The sequence below is a fragment of the Ammospiza nelsoni genome, chromosome 7 (genome assembly GCF_027579445.1).
Source record: "Ammospiza nelsoni isolate bAmmNel1 chromosome 7, bAmmNel1.pri, whole genome shotgun sequence".
Taxonomy (NCBI): domain Eukaryota; kingdom Metazoa; phylum Chordata; class Aves; order Passeriformes; family Passerellidae; genus Ammospiza; species Ammospiza nelsoni.
In genome coordinates this window covers 38,814,222-38,827,925 of record NC_080639.1, presented here as the reverse complement: position 1 = coordinate 38,827,925, position 13,704 = coordinate 38,814,222, and positions in this window count along the sequence as shown.

Below are 13,704 nucleotides of genomic sequence, written 5' to 3'. Positions count from 1 at the left end.
AGAAAACAGGCCAGGGTGACAAAATGAGCCTCTCTCTGCTCTGCAGGGCACAAAGCCCAGCCTAAGCCCAGCACAAAGCCCAGCCTAAGCCCTGCTGTGTGTGCTGTGTGTGTTAAAGCCACGTGCCCGCAGGTGCCTCCACGTTAAACCTGCCACCTTTTTAAATGCTTCAAAGGAAATGGAGCTGTTGCTAGAGCAAATATTTACAGCTGGGGAGCAGTGGCTGCATCCTCTGGCTGGAGCCTGCCTGCCTGCATTGCAAATCTCATCCTCCAGCCACAAAACCAGGCCAGGCCCCTCAGTACTGCTGGGGAGGCCAGCAGGGATTGTGTGAGCAGGGCCATGATGGGGTGTGTGGCACAGAAAACGCTCATCCAGGGGATTGCAGTGTCCTGGGGGCAGCAGGGATTGTGTGAGCAGGGCCAGGCTGGGGTGTGTGGCACAGAAAACGCTCATCCAAGGGATTGCAGTGTCCTGGGGGCAGCAGGGAGTGTGTGAGCAGGGCCATGATGGGGTGTGTGGCACAGAAAACGCTCATCCAAGGGATTGCAGTGTCCTGGGGGCAGCAGGGATTGTGTGAGCAGGGCCAGGCTGGGGTGTGTGGCACAGAAAACGCTCATCCAAGGGATTGCAGTGTCCTGGGGCCAGCAGGGATTGTGTGAGCCGGGCCATGATGGGGTGTGTGGCACAGAAAACGCTCATCCAAGGGATTGCAGTGTCCTGGGGGCAGCAGGGATTGTGTGAGCAGGGCCAGGCTGGGGTGTGTGGCACAGAAAACGCTCATCCAAGGGATTGCAGTGTCCTGGGGCCAGCAGGGAGTGTGTGAGCAGGGCCATGATGGGGTGTGTGGCACAGAAAATGCTCATCCAGGGGATTGCAGTGTCCTGGGGGGCAGCAGGGATTGTGTGAGCAGGGCCATGATGGGGTGTGTGGCACAGAAAACGCTCATCCAGGGGATTGCAGTGTCCTGGGGGGCAGCAGGGAGCTCTGAGCCCTGTCCTTCCCTCTCCTGCCGACTCAGCTCCCTTTGTCTGGCTTCTCCCTGCTGGCCAGAACAGAGATGCTGCAGTGCAGGGCTGGGTGGGTGAGCTCAGCCTGGTGCCAACTGCATGCATGGAGGGCTGAAACGCAGGCAGAAAACACAATCCATTGTCCTGGCCCTGAAATGGCAGCTTTGTTCCACGTGGAGCTGCTGGGTGCTCACCATAACCCCTTCCTTCCCTGCTGCACGGGGGTTCAGCTCTGCTCCCTGCCCTTGCATCCCACCACATTCCTCAAAATCCCTGCCAAGGCTTCATTTCCACCTTCATTTCCACCATTTCCACCTTCATTTCAGATCCAGAGGGGTGGCAGTGCTGCAATGCCACAGCACACCCTCCCTGTGCAGTGTTTGCAGTTTGGTGCAAATCCAACAAGATTTGGGTGTTTTCATCTCTGGCTGTGGGGATGAGATGGAGAACTTCTTTCAGCACGGACAAAATCCTCATCCTCAGTGTCCTCACAAGGACTGGGCCCCTCCAGCAAACAGCTCCTGTGGCTGGTCTGGAAAAGGGCAGGATGTGGTCCAGGGGACAGCCTGGGATGTGCTTGGAGAGCCCAGGTCCAACCCATGTTGGGATATCCTTGCACAGCCTGGGATGGAAGCAGAGGGAATCCTGCTCCCTGCAGGGCTTTTCCAGTGCCCTGCTGCCCATCCATCCTCTGCTGTGATGAGGACAGGTATCCCTGTGCCCACCCAGCTCAATCCCTGCTCTCAGGGATTTGCTTCCTGTCCCAGACATCCTTTATGGAAAATCCTTTCCTTAGGATTTTTCCTCCTGAGAAGCTGGGAGGCCTCAGGAACAAAATGCAAGCAATGATTATCTGCTGCTGTGGGATGCAACAGGTGCATCTGGGATTGGGCTCATGGGGTTGTTTCTAATTAATGGCCAATCACAGTCAGCTGGCTTGGACAGAGAGCCGAGTCACAAACCTTTGTTATCATTCCTTCCTATTCTATTCTTAGCCAGCCTTCTGATGAAATCCTTTCTTCTATTCTTTTAGTATAGTTTTAATGTAATATATATCATAAAATAATCAATCAGCCTTCTGAAACATGGAGTCAGATCTTCATCTCTTCCCTCATCCTCAGAGCCCTGTGAACACTGTCACAGCTTCCAATGCAAAGGAAGCAGCAGAGGTTTTGGTGCATCCCAAACCCCTTTTCCCACCCAGCTCAATCCCTGTTTTTAGAGATTTGCATCCCAAACCCCTTGCACACCCAGCTCAATCCGTGTTTTCAGGGATGTGCTTCCCAGTGCAGAGGTTTCTGTGCATCCCAAGCCCTGCAGGGCCAGGCAGGGATCGGCCTCTCCTCACTCCTGGCCACAGCCATCCCTGCCCCCTGGCCATGCCACCCCAGCCAGGGCCTTGTTTGGGAGAGAAACAAGTAAATAAACACCCAGCCCACAGCAGGATCCTCCCTGGGCACTGCTCAGCCCTCCCTGTGCCAGCAGTGGGTTCACAAGAGTCGATGGTTTTTCATGGTGTGGGTGTGATTAATGAACTTCATCACAGGACACTTTGATCCATCTCTTGTTTTTGAGGGATAGTCAAAAACAAGAAGAACTGCTACCCTTTGTGCTTTTGTAATTTTGTTAATCGTGGAAACCTGGGAGACTTTTGCATAGTCAGCACTTGCATGCATTAGAAAATACATTTGCAAAACACAACAACACTTGCTTTCATATTCCACAGCCAGCGAGCGTCTCCCAGTTGGCAGAGAGCTCAAAGGAAATTTATGAAGGCCCAAGAATCTGGCAGGAATTTAATTAAGCCCTAATCTTGGTAACACTCAGCCATATCTGCTTCCACAGGGTCGTCTGCAGGCAGAGCTGCCTCTGTGTGTGTGGCTGGGGTGGTCTCAGCTCAGTGCTCAGCAGGGTGATGGGGAAACCTGCCCAGCTGGGATGGCCCTGCTGGAGTAATCCTGTGTGCCCAAATCCCTTAGTCCCTGTGTGCCCAAATCCTTCAGTCCCTGTGTGCCCAAATCCTTCAGTCCCTGTGTGCCCAAATCCCTTAGTCCCTGCTGCAGCAATCCCTCTGTGCTGTGGTCCTGCATCTGGAGAAGGGCCACGTTGGGTTCATTGGGGCTCTCTGGGCTCTCAGGGACACAGCTGTCACCATTTGGGGCTCTCTGGGCACAGCTGTCACCATTTGGGGCTCTCTGGGCTCTCAGGGACACAGCTGTCACCATTTGGGGCTCACAGGGACACAGCTGTCACCATTGGGGCTCATAGGGACACAGCTGTCACCATTTGGGGCTCACGGGGACACAGCTGTCACCATTTGGGCTCACGGGGACACAGCTGTCACCATTTGGGGCTCTCAGGGACACAGCTGTCACCATTGGGGCTCACAGGGACACAGCTGTCACCATTGGGGCTCATAGGGACACAGCTGTCACCATTTGGGGCTCACGGGGACACAGCTGTCACCATTTGGGCTCACGGGGACACAGCTGTCACCATTTGGGGCTCTCAGGGACACAGCTGTCACCATTGGGGCTCACAGGGACACAGCTGTCACCATTGGGGCTCATAGGGACACAGCTGTCACCATTTGGGCTCACGGGGACACAGCTGTCACCATTTGGGGCTCTCAGGGACACAGCTGTCACCGCTTAGGGGCACAGGGGTTTGTCACACCTGCCCAGCAGCACCCAGAGGTGCCACCAGGGTGGGTGGCACGTGCTGTGCCAGTCCCAGTGTGACCAGAGTGCAGATCCATCACTCGTGCTCAGCCTCACTCTGCAGCATTGCCTTTCAATAGGCACAAATAAAACCCAAACCCAAAGATTTGAGCATCCTGCACGACAACCCCATTTCCCACTGCCCCTGCCCTGCATCCCAAATCCCCCCAGTGGGATTTCACCCCTGAGAGCAGCAGAGGCATTGGGGTGCAGCAGTGCCCTCAGAAAGCAGACAGGACATTATGGAAAGGGAGGAAATTGAGACTGAATTCCAAACTGAAACTCCTTTAATTAGGAAACTCTTCACTCGAGAACCATTTCCATTGGTGGGGACGTGATTCCTCAGTGCTGGAGGGATTTAAAACCAGACTGCTCTGTGCTCCAGAAAAGTGCTACAAGCAACAGTTCTGTGCTTGTAACGAGCTGGAAATACTGGCACGTCTCCATCTCCTGCACATATTTCCCTTGTATCTTCAGAGGTTAAAGTGAATTATGCTGAGATGTAGCAGATGTAGAATGCAGCCAGTGACACTCTGCAGCTTTGTCTGCTGGGGTTTCTTTCCTCATGGAGAGGAGCAGGAGCATGGCCATGCCACCCTGCTGGGCTTTGGGAGGTGGCACTGGTGGCACCTGCCCTGTCCCCTGTCCCCTGTCCCCTGTCCTGTGCTGAACCCACCCAGCCTGAGCTGTGTCACCGTGCTCACAAGGGATTTGAGGGTGAAGAGAGAGGCGAGAATGTTGATTCCACGGTCAGAAGGCTTGATTTGTTATTTTATGATATATATACTACATTATGACTACACTAAAAAGAATAGAAGGAAAGTTCTCAGAAGCTGGCTAAGCTAAGAATAGAAAAGAATGATAACAAAGATCCGTGTCTCAGCAGAGAGCGAGACCCAGCTCTGCTATGAGTGGTCAGTAAATCCAAACATCCCCAGGAGTCCAATCCCAGATGCACCTGTTGCATCCCACAGCAGCAGAAAACCATTGGTTACACTTTGTTGCTGAGGCCACAGCTTCTCAGGAGGGAGAAAAATCCCAAGAAAGGATTTTTCACAGAAGATGAAGATGTCTGTGACAGAGCTGGTCACACCAGCCATCAGCACTGGTGTCAATGGAGCTCCCAAAGCCCCTCTGTGTCACTGTCGAGGTGCTCATGGCACAAAGCAGAGCCCACAAGCAGTCTCAGATGGCAATTCTTTGTTATTGAACATGGCTGACTTTTTGTACACTTTCCAATTGTATATGCCTCTTCTACTTTAACTGTTAGCTACAGTAAGTCAACATAACCCTGTTAGTGAAAAGTTACAGTGATTTAACCTGACTTTCTAAAAATAAAGTTCTCTTATCTTTCTTCAGTGCTTCACTTCTCTCAATCTCTTCAGTTACAGCCTCTCCTCTCCTCCCAAAGCCCCTCAGTGTCCCAAGGGGAGCACCAGGGAAGCTGATTCCTGCAGCAGCAATGCAAAACCATCTTTGTAAGCAGGGAGAAACTCCTGGCACTTCCCTCCCACCCTCAGGAACTCTCAGAGCCCCTTGTGCCCACAGAGGTTGAGGATTCCCCATCCCTGGAATGTCCCAGCCAGGCTGGAAGGGATTGCAGCACCCTGGGATGGTGGAAGTGTCCCTGCCGTGGCAGGGATGGGATTTAAGCTCCCTCCCAACCCAAAGCATCCCAGGATTCTGTGATTTCCCCAAGATTCTGGCAAGAGGGAGCAGTTGGAGTGTGCACACAGGTGAGAGGCAGGGAGGAGCAGGTACAAGTATTCAAATGCCCATCCAGTGTGAAGCAGAAGTGGTTAAACTGGAATTATTTGACGATGCCAACATGTCTAGATTGGGTTTTTGCACATGCACACTTCCCTGGCAGGGACAGCACAGAGAACCCTCCTGCCCTGGACCAGCAGCAGGGCAGCCCCATCTGGCTTTGGGACACTTTTTCTTTCCCTGGGTTTATAATCCAGCCTGGATTTATTTGGGAATAAAGGTGAGCCAGACCAGGACTGCAGGACTGCACTCTCTGGGAGTTGTTCACTGCCTGGAGATTGGATCAGGGGGACGGAGGGTGACTCAGGAAACAGAAAATGAGATATATCATGTGAAAATATCTGTGAATTGCGGAATTAGGACAGAATCACCTCAGGGTTTAATGCTACAGAACATGGTAAAATGCTTTTAAAAATCGATTTACTGGTCCTGGTGGCTGGAGGAGGTATCAGAGCAGGAGGATGGGGTTGGGGACAGCCAGGACAGGTGTCCTTGATTGGATTTTCCATGGCATTCCATGACACAGGAAGAAGCTGTAACACAATAAATATTTTTGGGGCAGAGAAATATTAAGATTCTTACTTTTTCTACATTAAAAATAATAGATCATTCCTGGCTGTGGGAGGGGAGAGGAGCAGCCTGTGTGGGTGCTGTCACCCCTGGGTGCTGTGCTCAAACCCAGCAGCACCACAGCCCTGCTGCAGTTGGGACCCAGCACTGGGGCTGCTCATGGGGAACTGCAAAGCTCTGCCCTTTTCTGATGACACAAACAAAACCAGCAGCAGCAGCAGCCTTTCCATTATTTAAACAAGTCCTCAAATCCCTTGGCCCTCTTCCCTCTGCTATTTCCCCCCTTTTTTAACAAATGCCAGAAGCCTTTTCTGCAGAAAAATGAAAGTTTCCAGTGGCCAAACCAGCAGATTTGCGCCTTTGGTGCGTGGCCTGGTGGGCTGTGAGGGCTCCTGCAGCTCTGGAGGTGTCCAGGCTGCTGCTTTGGCCCTTTGGCCAGCCACAGCATCCCTGGGGCGCTGCCAGCCCCTGCCCCGTGCCCAGCAGGGTGAGGATGGCACAGGAAACGGGGCACAGCCTCTCATCAGGGCTCATCCATCAGGGGCAGCTGTGGTTGGGGTGCCTGCTGCTCAAATATTGAACAGCACAGCCCTGGGGAGCAGCTTGTGATGGGAGGGAGCCCTGGACACCCAGGGACACCCAGGGGCATCAGGGACATCCAGGGGCATCAGGGACACCCAGGGACACCCAGGGACACCCAGGGACACTCAGGGACATCCAGGGGCACCCAGGGGCATCAGGGACACCCAGGGACACCCAGGGACACCCAGGGATACCCAGGGACACTCAGGGATACACAGGGGCTTCCAGGGGCACCCAGGGACATTTGGGGACACTCAGGGACATCCAGGGGGCCCACAGGGACACCCAGGAATACTCAGGGGCACCCAGGGACACTCAGGGCACCCAGGGATACCCAGGGACACCCAGAGACACCCAGGGACACCCAAGGACACTCAGGGACACTCAGGGGCACCAGGGACACACACGGACACCCAGGGGCACCCAGGGGCTCCCAGGGGCTCCCAGAGACACCAGGGACATCCAGGGATACCCAGGGATACCCAGGGATACTCAGGGGCACACAGTGGCATCCAGGGACCCATCTGTGCTGGGAGAGAGTCCTGCTGCCAGCTGGACACTCAGGGCACCCAGGGGCACCCAGGGACAAACAGGGACACACAGCTGGCAGCCCTGGCCCTGCTGAGGAGCCTCCACAGGGAAACTCCACCAGAGACTGGCTCTGCCTTTGCAGGAAGGGTGGAAAACTCAGGGAGCAGCAGCCTGAAATGAGTGCTTGAAGGAGTCAGGGGGCTGAGTGTCACAGACATGTTTTATGGAAAATCCTTTCCTTAGGATTGTTCCTCCTGACAAGCTGGGAGGCCTCAGGAACAAAATGCAGCAATGGTTATCTGCTGCTGTGGGATGCAACAGGTGCATCTGGGATTGGGCTCGTGTGGTTGTTTCTAATTAATGGCCAATCACAGTCAGCTGGCTCGGACAGAGAGCCGAGCCACAAACCTTTGTTATCATTCCTTCCTATTCTATTCTTAGCCAGCCTGCTGATGGAATCCTTTCTTCTATTCTTTTTAGTATAGTTTTAATGTAATATATATCATAAAATAATCAATCAGCCTTGTGAAACATGGAGTCAGATCCTCATCTCTCCCCTCACCCTGGCACCCCTGTGAGCACTGTCACACTGAGGGTGACATTGCCCAGGGTGGGGCAGCCCAGGGTGGCCAGGAGAGCAGCTGTGGCCACCAAGCCACTGTGCCTCTGCTGATGAGAGAATTCAGAGTGCTGTGGGTTGGAAGGGACATTAAAGCCCACGGGCAGGGACACCTTCCACCATCCCAGGTGCTCCCAGCCCCAATATCCAACCTGGACACTCCCAGGATCCAGGGGCAGCCACAGCTGCTCTGAGCACCCTGTGACAGTGCAGCAAAATTAATTATTATTAATCAGCCTGTTTGCAAAGTGGCCCGTGAACAACTGCAGATCTCCTCACCATTGCCCCACTGGCTCTGGGGCTCTCAGGCTGCTGCCCAGCCATTCCAGCTTTCCCACTCCTTCCACAGGTAGGAGGAGGAGAGGAGCCGCGGGATCCCAGCTCAGCTGCACAATTGTTGGGTGATCTGCTGCACTCAGTGGTTTGTGGGACACAAAGGAACAAAGTGCAACCCAGCTGAAAGGATTCCCACATCTCATCCACATTTCCAGGAAGCTTTTCCCTAAGCCATGTGAGTACAGCACAAAGGGAGAAACAAAAGGAGGAGGAGGGCAGCAAAAATACGAACGAGTTTCCCATTTTTACAACGTAAAAAATATCTTTAGAAAGGCTTTTTCTCAATTAGTGATTCAACACGAGGCTGGGCTTGCAGCAGTGGAGGGAATTGTGCACTTGGAGCTCCCAGGATGGAGGATGGAAACTGCTCCCAGCCCACTTGTGTGATCTTGCCCTCCTCTGTGTCTCCTTGAATTTAAAATCATGTGTTTATGAGGTTAGAAACTGTTTGGCAACTTGTTATTTTGCACTCGTAAATCCTTTTTCTCAGATCTCGGGGTAGTTTATAAACATGAAGGAAGCCACAAGCGCTGGGGCAGGGCTCCCCAATCATACTGGTCCAACAGGTGGGGAATGGCAGCAGGGCTTGCCCAGGATTGCACGGGACAGGGCAGCTCCTGGAGATCTGGGCAACTTCCTTCAAGGCACACTGGGGCAGGTTTGAAATACATTAGAAAAAAAAAAGAAAAGAAAAAAATAAAGAAAAAAAAAAAAGGGAGAGACAAGGAAACGGGAAGAAACATTTTCATAGGAATGCTGTTAGAAATTCAGACAAACTTCTCTGAGGTAGCATTGATGGCAAAGAGTACCAAGAGTGTCACTGATCTTGGGGCAGGGATATCCTGTGGTGCTGATCCTGGGGCAGGAATTCCCTGGCATTGCTGATCCTGGGGCAGGGACACCCCCTGGCATTGCTGATCCTGGGGCAGGGACACGCTGGCATTGCTGATCCTGGGGCAGGGACACCCCCTGGCATTGCTGATCCTGGGGCAGGGACACCCCCTGGCATTGCTGATCCTGGGGCAGGGACACGCTGGCATTGCTGATCCTGGGGCAGGGACACCCCCTGGCATTGCTGATCCTGGGGCAGGGACACCCCCTGGCATTGCTTATCCAGGGGCATCCTGGATAGCTGAAGTCCAACAGGATTCTGCTGTGAGTGGGACACAGCTGGCAGCAAAGGGCATTTCTGCTCCTCATCACTTCCATGACCCCCTTGGGAAGCAAGTTTTGGAGGATTCTCTAGCAAACACCCCAAAGCAGAAGCTGCTCTTGGGGACAGGGAGCAGGACAGGGGCCCCTGTGGCATCCTGCTGTAGGGCTGGCACTAGCCTGGTCCTTGCCACTGCCAGGGGATGGGGAAAGGATGCACGTGAATCCCAGGAGCAGCTCCCTGCCTCTGGATGTGCCCACAAGCCTTGCGGATCTTCGGGTGCCTCCACTGTTAAATCACCAGAGGTGCTGGAACTGGGGTGCAATTCCTTGTTTATCTCTCATTTCAAGTGCCCTTTCATTAGGCAGGATCTGGGGGCTGACCCCATTCAGGAGAGGACTGGATCCATGGATTCCTTTCGCTCCCACTCCCCCAGTTTAACCCACAGGGCTCATCACCTGCAGGGGTTAAATGAAATCTGTCACGCTCGGGACACGCTGTGCCCCACAGCTTCCCCATTCCCCTGCTGACCCGCGCCTGTTTGGTTTGTTCTGTTTTTTGGGGCAGAACTGGAACCAGCCTGGCAGCACAGACCGGACACTGGCCGGATTTGGGATCAGCTGATCCGAGCCTCGTTAAGGCACACTCATTAAAGGCACCCTCATTAAAGGCACACTCATTATAGGCGCACTCATCAAAGCGCCCCAGGCGGCTCCGACACTGTCTGGGTGCAGCCAGCCTCCCTCCTGACCCCCGTGCAGGTGCTGGGGTGTTCCAGGCTAATTAAACCCGTGCCATTTGCATATTCCAGACTGCTTGTTAATGATCTCCTCCCAGGCTGTGTCTGGGTGCTCACTGCGGCAGAGGGACGAGCATCCCAAAGGAACGAGCATCCCAAAGGAACAAGCATCCCAAAAGAACGAGCATCCCAAAGGAATGAGCATCCCAAAAGAACGAGCATCCCAAAGGAACAAGCATCCCAAAAGAATGAGCATCCCAAAGGAATGAGCATCCCAAAGGACTGAGCATCCCAAAGGAACAAGCATCCAAAAAGAACGAGCATCCCAAAGGAACGAGCATCCCAAAGGAACGAGCATCCGAAAAGAACGAGCATCCCAAAGGAACAAGCATCCCAAAGGAACAAGGATCCGAAAAGAACGAGCATCCCAAAGGAACAAGAATCCCAAAAAAACAAGCATCCCAAATGAATGAGCATCCCAAAAGAACGAGCATCCCAAAAGAACGAGCATCCCAAAACGAGTATCCCAAAACAACGAGCATCCCAAAACAACGAGCATCCCAAAAGAATGAGCATCCCAAAGGAACGCAGCGCTGGGGAAGCAGGAGGGCGTGGGATATTTGGGATATATATAACGGGATATTTGGGATGTTTGGGCTCTGGGGGAGGATGGGGCAGCCGGAGGTGCAGACGAGGTGCAGCTCTGCAGAGAGAATCGCTTACACGCTGTCTGCGAGCGCGGATGGCGAGAGGCAGAGCGGCACTTTCCATTCACAGCTGATGCCCCCGCTGAAAGGACACGGATAAATAAAATAAATGCCCCGCTGAAAGGACACAGATAAATGTCCCTGCTGAAAGGACACTGAGCCCGACTCTGCCTTGCGCCGGGAAACAATCAGGATTGCCCGGGGCCGCATTCCTGCCCGGAGCACATCCACCCGAATCGGAGGCCAGATGGGGCCAAAAGGAGCAGGATTTGTCCACAAAACCTGGGTTAAGATCATATGGGATGGGCACCAGGATGCTCCATGTGACCCAGCCACAATAAAATCCCTTCTGCGAGGCAAATTTCCTGTGTTACAGGATCACCTGCCCCACAGGCCAGGAGCTTGGAGAGCATCTCCCAGGACCTGTGGGATGAGGTCTTTGGCAATGAGCTGCCAGGGCAGGGATGGATGGGACAGTGGGGAGAAAGCTGTGGCTGTCCCTGCATCCCTGGAAGTGCCCAGGGCCAGGCTGGATGGGACTTGGAGCAGCCTGGGACAGTGGGAGGTGTCCCTGCCCATGGATGGGCTTTAAGGTTCCTTCCAACCCAGCCCATCCTGGGATTCTGTGACTCTTTCCAGAATTCCCTACTGCAAACAGGGAGTCAAGAGTGGCTCCGCACTCCCAAATACTTCCCAGTGTACAGGGAAATGTTGGATCTAAAGGTTGGATCTTCTGGCGGCTCCAGAAGGAGCCATTCAGCCTGCTGGCACCACCCTGCCCTGGCTGAGGCTGTTTTTAGGAGATGCCAGGACTCCCAGGCAGTGTCCATTAACCAGGTCTTTTACCACTGGAATTGTCTCCCTGCATTTAGGAGAATTCTGGATGCAGACACTGGGTGGGTGCATGGAAGTGGGGAAAATCTAGGATCCACCTCCTCTGTGGCAGCTGATGTAAGGAAGAGGAATCCCATCGTGTAACAGGAAGAAAATAAAGCATGATTAGAAGAACAAATGCATTCCTGTTAACACCAACTTGTGTGGAAAAGCATTGGAGACACTTCCTTGAGAAAACTCGAGTGTCTGAGCTGAGTGACACAGGCCAAGGGAGCTGAGCAGCAATGAACCAAAGCACTAGAGCAACACTGACAGAGTCAGAACACAACCTGACACCCTGTGGGTCAGGGTGTTGGTGACAGTCCCATTGGAATTGTGGCTCAGCCCTCCTGCAGTGTCAGGGGTGGCTCTGCTGGAGCAGGGATCCTGTAGAGAAGGATGTTCTTCCTCTGAAGATCCAGTGGAAGAAGAGGCAGCTGCTGTTCCTCTGGGCAATCCAGTGCAGAAGCCATGCTGGTGTTCCAGAATCCCCAGATTATATCCAGGCAGGAATGCTTGGCTGGTGTTCCAGAATCCCCAGATTATATCCAGGCAGGAATGCTTGGCTGGTGTTCCAGAATCCCCAGATTATATCCAGGCAGGAATGCTTGGCTCCTCCCCCTGGGCTCACATCTCCCAATGGGATGCTGCCGTTCTTATCAGCCCTGCAGTGACATTCAATGGCTGTTATCAGTAGATGTTTTATCAGTCCTGCAGTGACATTCAATGGCCTGTTATCAGCAGATGTCTCCCCTGAGAGAGGAGTGATTGTGGTCACTCAAAGAGAGATAAGGCAAACTGCCCACTTGACAAAAGACAACTGCCATACAGATGGTAATAGAAAACATCTTGCCTTCAATCTGGAACAGTTTCTCACCTAACAGGACCCTCCCAGCAGCTCCTGCTCCCATCTCGGAGTGCTTTCCATGGAATCACTCTGGGCATTCCTCTGTTTTATCCTTGGAGTGCTTTCCATGGAATCACTTTGGTCATTCCCCTGTTCCATCCATTTTGGTGACTCTCACACGGAGAGAGCGGCGTGAAAAGCAGGGAACAAATATTCCAGCAAACCCCAGAGTAAATGAGAGGGCAGCTGCAGGAATCCAGGGGATCCAGCCAGACACAAAACAAAGCTGGAGGCCTACACAAGCTGCTTCTGTGCACCAGGAAAAAGCTTCCTGGGAGCTTCCCGAGGGTTTCCAGAGCACTTTGGGGAATATAAATTGTCCTTTCAAACAGCTGCTGCCGGGGCCAAGGCTGCAGATTAAATATTATGACAACATTGTGTAACAAAGGAACTGGGAAAGCTGGGTTGGCCCCTGGATGCGGGGCAGGGCAGGGAGGAGGGGGAGCAGGGATTTCCTACAAAGCCCCTGGATCCATCAGGGATGGGGACACGGCGCAGGCAGCTGGGCCTAATGGTGGTGCCACAGCTGGGACACGGGGCACAGACTGCTCAGGGAGAAGGAGATTCCCAGAGCCACAGTCTGGAAATACAGCTTTGGAAACAGCTTGTTTTTATAGCATCTTGCTGTCCTCCTCTCCTGCTTCTGGCTTCTCCTCAAGGAATGGTTTGTTCCTCCACAGCTTGGGACAGCACTGCCCTGATATTTTCTTTTTCCCTCCGTATTCTGGTTGATTTTTCCATTTCCTGGGGGATTTTTCCTTTGGGAATTGTGCTGTAGCTTTGGCTGCGGTGTCACCCAGAGCAGGAGTTCTGTGGGTGCTTCTGGACTGGAGGTTCCCCATGACTGCTTGGGCTGGCAGGCTCAGACTTCCCAATCCTTCCTTTCCAGGTGCTCTTGGATGCATTGTCCAGGTAAAAAATGGAGCAAAGCTCCACAGAGCCAAGTGTCATTTGATTTGAGGTGACAAAACTGTGGAAATGGAGGAGCCATCCCTAAATTTCCACGCCCAGCTGCTGTGACTGTTGCACCGCATGTAGGGATGTGTGGAGTTCCTAAAAGCCCAAACTCTGGAATTAACCAGGATCCATTCCAAATTCCCACTTTGGCCAGACAACATCAGTGTTCGATGCCTTCCTGCACTAATGGCTTCATAATTCCTTTTTTAAGGCAATTAAACCAATTAATGCCG